The sequence below is a fragment of the Pteropus vampyrus genome, unplaced genomic scaffold (assembly GCF_000151845.1).
Source record: "Pteropus vampyrus isolate Shadow unplaced genomic scaffold, Pvam_2.0 Scaffold192, whole genome shotgun sequence".
NCBI classification, from domain to species: Eukaryota; Metazoa; Chordata; class Mammalia; order Chiroptera; family Pteropodidae; genus Pteropus; species Pteropus vampyrus.
The window spans coordinates 1740166-1749864 of NW_011888973.1; the positions used below are offsets into that span (position 1 = coordinate 1740166).

At 49.5% G+C, this 9699-nt stretch overlaps 1 pseudogene; it reads left to right on the forward strand.

Annotated features, from left to right (window-relative positions):
• The first annotated feature begins 609 nt into the window (after window positions 1-609).
• On the forward strand, window positions 610-8501 carry LOC111746510 (annotated as a pseudogene).
• Window positions 8502-9699: the final 1198 nt, after the last annotated feature.

Below are 9699 nucleotides of genomic sequence, written 5' to 3' on the forward strand. Positions count from 1 at the left end.
CATGTGTACCGTTTTTGAAAAAACGAAGCCATAAAACTATTGTGACATCTAACAAAATTAACAGTAACTTAATACCATGTTTTCAGTTTTCCCTACTTCTCATGAAAATGCCTTTTTAAGACAAATATTGTATGCCTCCTGATAAGCTGCAGTGAGGAGGATAAAACGTCGCTTTTAAGGGTTCCTCCCAAAAATGTATAATGTGGATATAACGAAGAAACAGAAAACCAAGTTGAGGGACAGTTGACAAAATAACCGGCCTTTATTCTTCAAAAACCAAGGTCATGAAAAACAAAGACTGAAATGCTGTCCCAGACTAAGGAAGACGAGACATCACAGTGCGCACTCCTGGCCAGGTCCTGGGCCGGGGAAGATACGAGAGGGGCAACGGGCAAAATTCGAGTCGGGTCCGTGGTGCAGGTTCGGTCCTGGCGTTAACTCCGGGTTTGGCGATGGCAGGGGGCTGAGGGGACGTCTCTGTCCACCACACACACCGAAGTACTGAGGACAGAGAGCATTTTGCTTGCAGAGGCATTTGCTAGAAGGGCCACTGTCTCGGGGACGGTAGGTGTGGCCAGGATCGCAAGGAACCCACCTCGAGCTACCAGTAAATACGCGAAGCCCCAGGCGTCAGGAGGCAGAACAGATAGATTCAGGCCCTCCTGGGAGCAGGCTGGGCGGTAAGGCCGGTGAATTCCGGGGTGTCCCTGGGGAGCTGCGCTTTCGGAAGGGCCATTGGCATAGAGTCTTAGGGCAAATTTGTGAGGCAGGGGAAATTTCCCCTTCCCTTCTTAGTTCTTCTGGCTGTTCACACCATTAAAATGACAAAAGACAGTCACAGGAGAAAATAACCAAATTTAATTACATGTGTATGTACGGGGGTTCCACAAGAATGTGGGGCTCAAGGACATACCAGGCAGTTAAGGCTTGTTACCCATGTTCAGCTAAGGAGAAGGAGGGTTGTGGTTGGGGACTTCAAAGGGGAGGAAGGCAAGTCACGTGGAGACGGAAAAGCAAATGTCTGGAAAACAAGTGTTTGCTGGGCCGACTTTAACAACGGGACACAAACCTTAGATCAAACGGCCTTGTCGGTTCCTCCCTGCCCATCACCCCTGGTCCACATTGCACCGTAGTTACCCTTTTCAGCTTTCTACTCAAGGCCAGGGTGCCGCTTTCTTCAGTCGCCCAGAATCCAGGTGCATCCGACGCCGGCTGCCTCCACCATGCCACCGAAGTTCGGCCCCAAGGAGATCGGAGCTCTATAGCTGAGGTGCGCCCGTGGGGAAATCGGTGCCACGTCGGCCCCGGCCCCCAAGGTTAGCCCCTGGGCCCGTCTCCAGAAAAGGTTGGTGATGACATCGCCAAAGCAACCGGTGACCGGATCACAGCGAACTGACCACTCGGAACAGACAGGCCCAGACTGTGCCTGGTGCCTCCGCCCTGATCATCATCAGGGCCCGCGAAGCACCGCCCGGGGCCAGAGAGAAGCAAAAAGCCCTTGAGCGCCGTGGAAATGCCGCTTCTGATGAGACTGTCAACATTTCCCAACAGACGCAGCTATGGAGCTCTGGGACCATTAAAGGGATCTGCGGACCTGACGGCCGCCACCCTTGTGACGTCATAGGTGACATCAGCACTGCTGTGGTGGAGCGCCCAGCCCGTTACCTACGAAGGAGAATATTTCAGTTAAAGATCATTTGACAATAGAGATAAAAAGTAATAATAAAATAAAAACATTACCTATGACGATATAGCTCCCTTCTGGAGCGAGTCTTATTCCAAATTCTTTTAGGTAGGTAGGGGGAAAGTCCAAACTTCTTCCCGAGTCTTGTTTTTAAAAAATAACCAGCTTAAAACAATCAGTATCCCAAAGAAGCACATTTTGGGGTGGCAAACGCCGCTCCCCTTCCGGTCCCACCAGAAACGGACCGTAAGGTAAGACCGAGCGCAGGTCACTTATTCGAGAGGTGAACCCAGGAGACGGCACCGGTACAGGAAGCGAAGGCGCAATGGGAGGGACGCAGCGCGGCGCGTTCATGACGCGGTCACGGCTGCGGGCTGGGCCGGGCCGCCCGGAGATGCCCACTCACCGCCGCCAGGGCAAAAGCGGGGACAGTTACCCGCCACCAGCCATGGTCGTGGTCGAGACCGAAGGGTCTGCGTCCCAGGCGCTTCCCGCCCGCCTTGCCCTCGGTCCCGGGAGAAGGCCCTGCCACCAAGGCTGAGGAGGGGGTGATGTGAGAGGCCCTGTCGGTGACCGCTAGAGCTACGGATGTCACCTACCGCAAAAGAAAGCATTTCCTGTGGAGTTCGGCATCTCCTCGACCTTTCCGTGTGTCATCTCACTTGACCCTCAAAACGGTGTTGTGAGGTGAGGTGTCAGCCAGAGATTTTTAATTTCATCAAGAGTAAAGAGAGGGTGAGAAAACAGAATCAGAGAGATGGGGACTCGTCCATAAGGGGTAAAAAAACACACACACGACAAAGTAATAGATGGGAATTTAAGAGGAGACAAAGCCAATCCTGAGTTTGTTTAATGAATGAATGGAGAGCAATTCTTGAGAGGAGGGAGGCGAACTTTCGACCACAAGAATGAATTCTTTAATGTAAGGACTTTGCTGAATTTATATGCAGAATTAACGAACCCATCCGCCTCCATCAAGGGCATCAAATCACAGCGACTGTTTCGCCTAGTCTGCAAAAAGAGCCACCCTACATCCCTGAAGGTGAATTCCACTATTTTAATAAGCTGTGGATAATAGAGAGCTGGAGGATTAAACCAGGAGCTGCAGCTGAACTCTTATGCCTTATAATTGATATTTTGAAAAGCTAAAGCGTGATCAATCCCTGCTGATAACAATTTGCAAGACTGAACGGCCCTGTAAGCATGTTAATGCAAACTGAAAACATTCAAGTAAGTCAACACAGTATTAATTCACAGTGTTCCCAAATTCAAAGGAAGCTGTTTCTTTGGGGGCTTGTAAAATCACAAAAACAGATTTTTTGAAGATATTCTCAGTCAATTGACTTGGGTACAGGGTGAGCAGTAAATAAAAACCTAGTAAAACCACAGATTGTGATTTTGGTGTTTTCGTCATTTGGAAAACATTAGATCAAAAGAATGTGCTGTGGTAAATTGTAAAAACTAAAAATAAATGTTTAAGGAGGAGGAGAAAGTGAAAAAAAAATGAATTGATCTCTGACTCTCACAAAAGGCAACACTACTCCAACACGTCCATCACTGCTAACGAAGATGAGGTCCAAAGCTGGGCATTTGAGACCCCCACCCCAACCCCCAGAGCCTGACCACAAGCACCCCTTCCACCACTCAGCCCGTCACTCAGCCCGTCACTCAGGCCGGTCAGTCCCGGGGCCGAGCTGCTGCGATGGTCCCCTAACTGGCCTCCCTCCTCCTCCAGGCTCCCCTAGTCTGCCTTCCTCACCGCAGCTAGTGAGCCCTAAAATCCCTCCCATGGCATAATAAGTTGTTTCGGTTACTTACCCAGCATCCACTTCCCCTTTCGTCATAATAGTTTCCAAGTTATTTGGGGGTGGGAGTCACTTCGCCCTCACTAAGTAGCAGCTGTGCAATTTGGGGTTGACCCCAGCCCCGGCTTCGAGGAGGAGGGATCCCGATCAGAGGGAGAACCTCACTGCAGAGACCACAAGTCAACGGCCACTGTGACTGGGTCGGGCTGACCCAAGCCCAGTGATGGGGAGGAATCCTGTTAAGTAGCTTAGGGAAGCCGGACTCTCCCTGCCCTGGTGAAAAGAGAAACGTGTGTCTGGTTACTGCCAGAACCATCTCGCAACCTTGAGAGAAATTAGCCCAGGAACCCAGAAAGAAGCAAAGTCAAGAGAATGTCAGAAATGAAGCCAAAAAGTCCTTTACTATTTCAGCCCTTTAGGTGGGGCTTTCTCTTACCTATGGGACGGCATCCCAGCTGACACAGCTGGCCTCCCATGGGACATGGAAGCCAGTCTAAACTTCCTACGTGACCCGCGAGGCGCCCGTGAATCGGCCCAGCTACCTCTCTGCCCTGCCCCAGCCATTGTCCTGCGTGCCTGCGACTCCCCCAGCAGCCAGGCCTCACTCTCGTTCCTCCGCATGTGCCCACGTGTCATTCCGTCTGCTCTCCCGGGCTCTTGGCATCGGCCTCCCCGTACCATCCCGGCCTCGGCATCAGCGCCCCCGCCCCCCGTACCATCCAGGCCTCGGTTCAACCATCTGCAACACCGACCTAGTCTATTTGCATCCCAACACCAACTCGTTTGCTTCCAGTGAGAGGGAAAACGCATACGATAAAAGATTTTACCCATGAAGGTGTGAAATCGAACAAGTTCAGAGAACACTCTGAAGGAGACTACAGCCCAACAGTACGTCACAGAGAACTTAGACCTAAAAAACGCATTTCAGGGCTTATTCCAGACCCCATCATCGTCTTCTGACGTACTAGGTCCGGGGCGGGAATGAGAAATTTGACTTCTCTACAAGTGCCCTAAGGGTTTTTAAGTTAAAAAGTCCGCAGTCCAGACTTAATAACACCAGCATGTTGTTAGAAGTAGCGCTTCTGAGTCAAAAGGTCCTGGGTTCTAATCTCGACTCGGCCATTTATCAGCTGTGGGCCGTGGAGAAATTAACTTCTCAAAGCTACAGTTTTCTCATTTGTAAAATGGAGATAATAATTCTGGCTACCTCGTAAGTTTTTAAAACAGTGCTCAGCACATAGTAAAGTTTTAATGAGTACTAACCTGTTTTATGATTTATTCTTCTATCCTGTGGGAGGTATCGGGCTGTTCTCGGGGCACGCTGAGCTGTCACCCTTGTCATGCATTGTATAAAGAGCCTTTGTCTGAGCGTGACCCTCCCTTCTATCGTGCCCTCCTGTGTTCTTGCTCAAATTCCTTCCCTCTTCAAAGCTGCCCTTGATCTTTTCACTCGATTTCGGAACATTTGCAGACATGGGAGCTCATCCTGCTAATCTCTCATGTGTTTGAAATTTTTCTTAAAAGTTTTTTAAAGTCTATTCACATAAACCACTCCGAATGCACCCTCTGACTAATAGGACGCAGAATTTACACCTGGGCAACGAATTTCAGGCCCCAGCTCTTGAACTACCGTGGGGATCATGGGCAGAGCCGCTGGCGACAGGGTGTGCACAGGGGCCCGGCCTCACTCACGCCCTGACCATGGCACTCCCCGTGAGGGGCACCAGCCACCCCGGCACAGACGAAGCTCACGGCTGTCGGAGCCGCTGCTCCTGGGCTGGCCGATCTCGCTGGGATGGCCCAGTTGGCCAGGTCTCCAACCCCACTTAAGGCGCCCTAGACAAAAGCAGATGAGCATAGGAACGAGGTTAAAAAAAAATGTAGCTAGGTGAACATTCATTATTATTACTGGGAAGAAATTCAAAAAGCACGTAACCCAATTCTCATTGCTGGATGCCAACATCTTTGTAAAAATGTGCCTCTGCGTTCTTATGTGTATCCTGGAAATAGCAACGGTCCCACTCACAGAGAGTCAGAAGAAATAAATAAGATTATATAAAGTGCACGACAGTTCCCACAACACAACTCCATCGAAATATCAACAGCATTGTTTTTGTTTTTGTTTTTGTGGTTTTTTTGCAGAAATGAGAAATCTCTCCTAAAATTCTCATCAAGTCTCAAGGGACCCAAACAGTCAAAACAATCTTGGGAAAGAAGAACAAAGTTGGAGAGCTCACACTCCCTGACTTCGAAACACATCACAAAGCTACAGTCATCAAAGCAGCGTGTACTGGCATAAAGCGCCTGGACCGACGGAACAGAGAGCCCGAGACAACTTGATTTCCAGAATGTAGGAGGCACTGAGCAAATGTGCTGTCATCACCATCATCGCTAATCCTGAATTATTTACCAGTTCTTCTCCCAACCCTGCTCCTTTCCATGTTGCACACCGAGGTCAACCACTTAATTCAGGTTCACTTTACTTCCTTATAGACTTTGAGTCGGCAAGTGTAGACTCGGTATAAGGAGAAACATGATTTAGGCAGATTCCAATCTTATTAGGCCCCGAGGACTCAATCGGACAGAATTTTTTTCTACCTTCCAGGGTTTTGTAGAAAAATGAAGGAACTTACCATTGCCCCACCATTGGGAGTTACCGGAAGGGCAGCAGCGGCCAGCAAATCTATAGAGAAAGCCAGCGACGGCCCGCTAGGGGCTGTTGTTAACAGCTCAGACGGCCTGCGGAGTCTGGGAGGCCTGCGTGGGCTCTGCTCCTGCATGCTGCACTGCTGGCGACATTTTCGATATCTGCACAGAGAATGAAACAGTCAAACAGTCTCGAAGGAAACTTTACTATGCAGGTAATTTCAGAGCAGACTTCAGGTCAAGGAATAAAAAGCTGGGTGGACAGCTGAGGGGGGCTTACGAGCCAGGAGCCTTTCTGGGCGTTTATCAGCAGCTACGCCAGGACGCCGGGTTGCCATTCCCTCAGAGCAACATGACGTGATGTCCCGGATGGAAGCTGTTTACTTTTTCCTCCTAGAAATACTAGCTACAATTTAAATCTAGTAAATGGCAATGACCAAGTTTGAGTTTCATTTCATATTGCGAAAGTGTCATTCCCAGTTGATTCCACTCATGCCATCGTGAACGTCCACCGCCGATTTTTATTGAAAGGTCTCTGGATGGAAAACGATCTCTTCACTCTTAGTTTGACCAGGAGACAATTATGAATTTGGCCACCCACGGGAAGGTCTAACCTTACGAACAGTGCAGGGGCGGGTGCCAGCCCTTCTCCCTGACGTGCCCTCGATGCCACAGCAGACGCGTTCTGTTGGAGTCCCCCTCTTCTGGCTCAGTCGTACTGAGGCCGGGGGTGGACTGCTCCCAGCCTTACACACTGCGACAGGAGCTGTCCCCTCGCTCAGTGCCAGGGGACTTGGTGTCTGTTGCTCTAGTCTGAGGACCCTAGGCCAACATGAGCTTTCCAGGGAATTCACACAACAGGGTGAGTTTTCCATTTCCTTAGGAATTTGAGCTGTAGTGAAAATCAAAAGGACCCTTGTGTGCCTCCACCGCCACCCTCCAAGGAATCGTGGGACAAAGCGCATTTAGGTAAATAAACAGGCACGAGCTGCTGGCAAGCACAACTCGACCTCAGGGGACACAGGTCCTGGGTGTCTTAGAGAACAACGTGACAAATCAGGCTGGGGCTATGCTACAGTCTCGACTAGAGCTTACTAACCTGGGGTCCCTGGACCCGCCCTAAGCGGTCTCTGAAGATGAATGGGAGAAAAATGACATCTTTATTGTCACGATCCTTAAACTTAAACTTCCTTCTACTATGATCGTAGGCAACAAATCATGGTGGAATTAACAGCACTTTTAATGACAGAAACCACGGATATGTTCATATCGCATTCAGCCGTTGTACACATCTTGAAATACCATTTCCACACATCACTGCTTCAAAATTCACAGCTCCCGGACCCACCACTAAAGGTGCTCCTGTGTTACTGTGCCTTAAATTTGTTAGTGTTTTTATAACTATATTTAACATATTTGGTTTCCTTTGTATTTAATATTATTTTTGGAAACATTATTCTGAAAAAAATGTCCCCAGGCTTGACTAGGTGGTAAATGGGGTCCATGACACACAAAGTTTAAAAAAAAAAAAAAAAAAAAAGGCTGGTCTAGAGTGAGGACGTCCCCACTGAGCTAACCATTCCATCTCTGAGACTCGTTAGAACTTTAGAATCCTACTCAACACAGCTCATCCAGCAGCCACCGGAATCAACTGGGTTTGGCCTCTGCGATGATACCTAGTCACCGTCTCTGGCCAGTAAGAAGGAATGGACAGAGTGACAAGCTATCTCCTGGTCTCTGTAGTTCGGGTCCATTTGGAGAGGAAGCCATGGCCCTGGGTTATCTCATCCGTCCTGGGATTTTTCTACTCATGGGGAAGGCTTTTGAACTTCTATTGAGTGTTTACGATGAGAACCCAGATGCCCAGAAAGCTCCTGATGACGCCGCCCCTGGAGGAAATGACCAGTAGCTCACAGCACTGTGCAAAGGAAACCACTATGCGCCCATGTGTCACACCCAGGGCTGCTATCGGCACGGTGATGCTCCTTACCGGTTGCTACATAGACACTGGCCCAAGCTCCCCGAATGCCCTTCCACCACGCCAGACGCTCCCGCCCCAGGAAGCCCTGCATGTCTCCCGCACGCAGGACAGTAAAGATGTCATTGTGACAATGAAGATGTCATTTTTTTCCCATTCATGTTCAGAAGACCCCTCGGGGAGGTGCAGGGACCCCAGGTCAGTAACCTGCAGTTGAGACTGTAGCATAGCCCCAGCTCCTCTCTCCACCTCCCACCCTCACCCCTGCTACTGGAGGAGGCTTAGCCACCAGCCCTCCTGGGAGAGGGACTGTCACTCGGCCACCCTCTTGACTGCTTCAAAGGCTGTAGCATCTTGCTGCCTGTCTCCAGGAGTCACTTTTGTGTGACTTCTTTGGGTCCGGTGTTGACATATTATGACTATGCCCATGGTCACAGCCACCCTACCTGGCCCCCAAACCTCTGCCACTTTCACAAGGGAGATCCCAGGAGTTTGGACTTGCTGGGATGGTTAGATGAGGGACTCCAATATCACTTCTCCACATTTTCCTAAAAATGCTACCACTGATGAGCTGCAATTCACGAAGATGGCCAGTGCTGCGTTGGAGGGGAGGTGGCTCACATGCTTCACAGCTACGTCAGCTGTCATTCACTGAACCAAACATGCTCACTGGGGCTCCAGCACTGTGGTCCTTGGAGAGCTGAGGCCACGGCACCCTCCTTCTCTCTGAGTGCACATCAAAATCAACTGATCTTCCTCAAGATCTAGATTTGAATTCCTGAGTGAAAGTGGCTGAATAACGGCTCTTCATCACCGCCTGTGACACACACCTCCCACCTCCAAATGGAAGGCCTTTTTCCTAACAGCACACGTACATGTAGATGGCTTCCTTATCGCTTTTAAGCTTTAAGGTAAGAAAATTTACCAAAAATTCTGGAAATGTTTCTATTGTTCTAAGAATGTCCACTCGAATGTTGTCTCGGCGGTCTGGTATATTCTTTCAGACCCTAAATGGTGAACAATGCCTTTGAACGGTCTCAACGATAAAACCCCCGATGATGGCTGTGGTGTGGTGTTGAGCTGTTGCTCCTGGCAGCCCCGCCTGTGTGCCAGCTGGGAGCCGCTTCCTCCTCTTCCAGTGGGCTGGGCACTGGAAGTCAAAATAGCTGAGTGCGTTTTCAACCCACCACTTTCAAAGGGCGTGCCCTGGGGAGCCACTCAGGCTTCTGAGCCTCAGCTATTTCTCTAAGTCGAAGTTGGTGTGGGTTTCAGAGGAATGTCAAACGCCCAGCCCAACAGCTAGCATGTAATAAGGACGCGGTCACTTGTTATTTTTGTTGTTTTGATGCTCTTTGGTGTTTGAGCGAGCCAAGGGGCTGCATGTGGGCAAAGAACCGGGCATCTGGAAGGATACAGAGAAGGCACGATCTTGTTACTACATAACTGTTGTTCAAATCGTCATTAGAGAGTTGTTCTTTGGATTAATCACTGTTTAAAAACCCAATCTTGGGCAATACGCTATTAAACTATTAGCACCAATTTATACTGATAGGATATGTATAAATGGGATGAAAATGTAACATGAG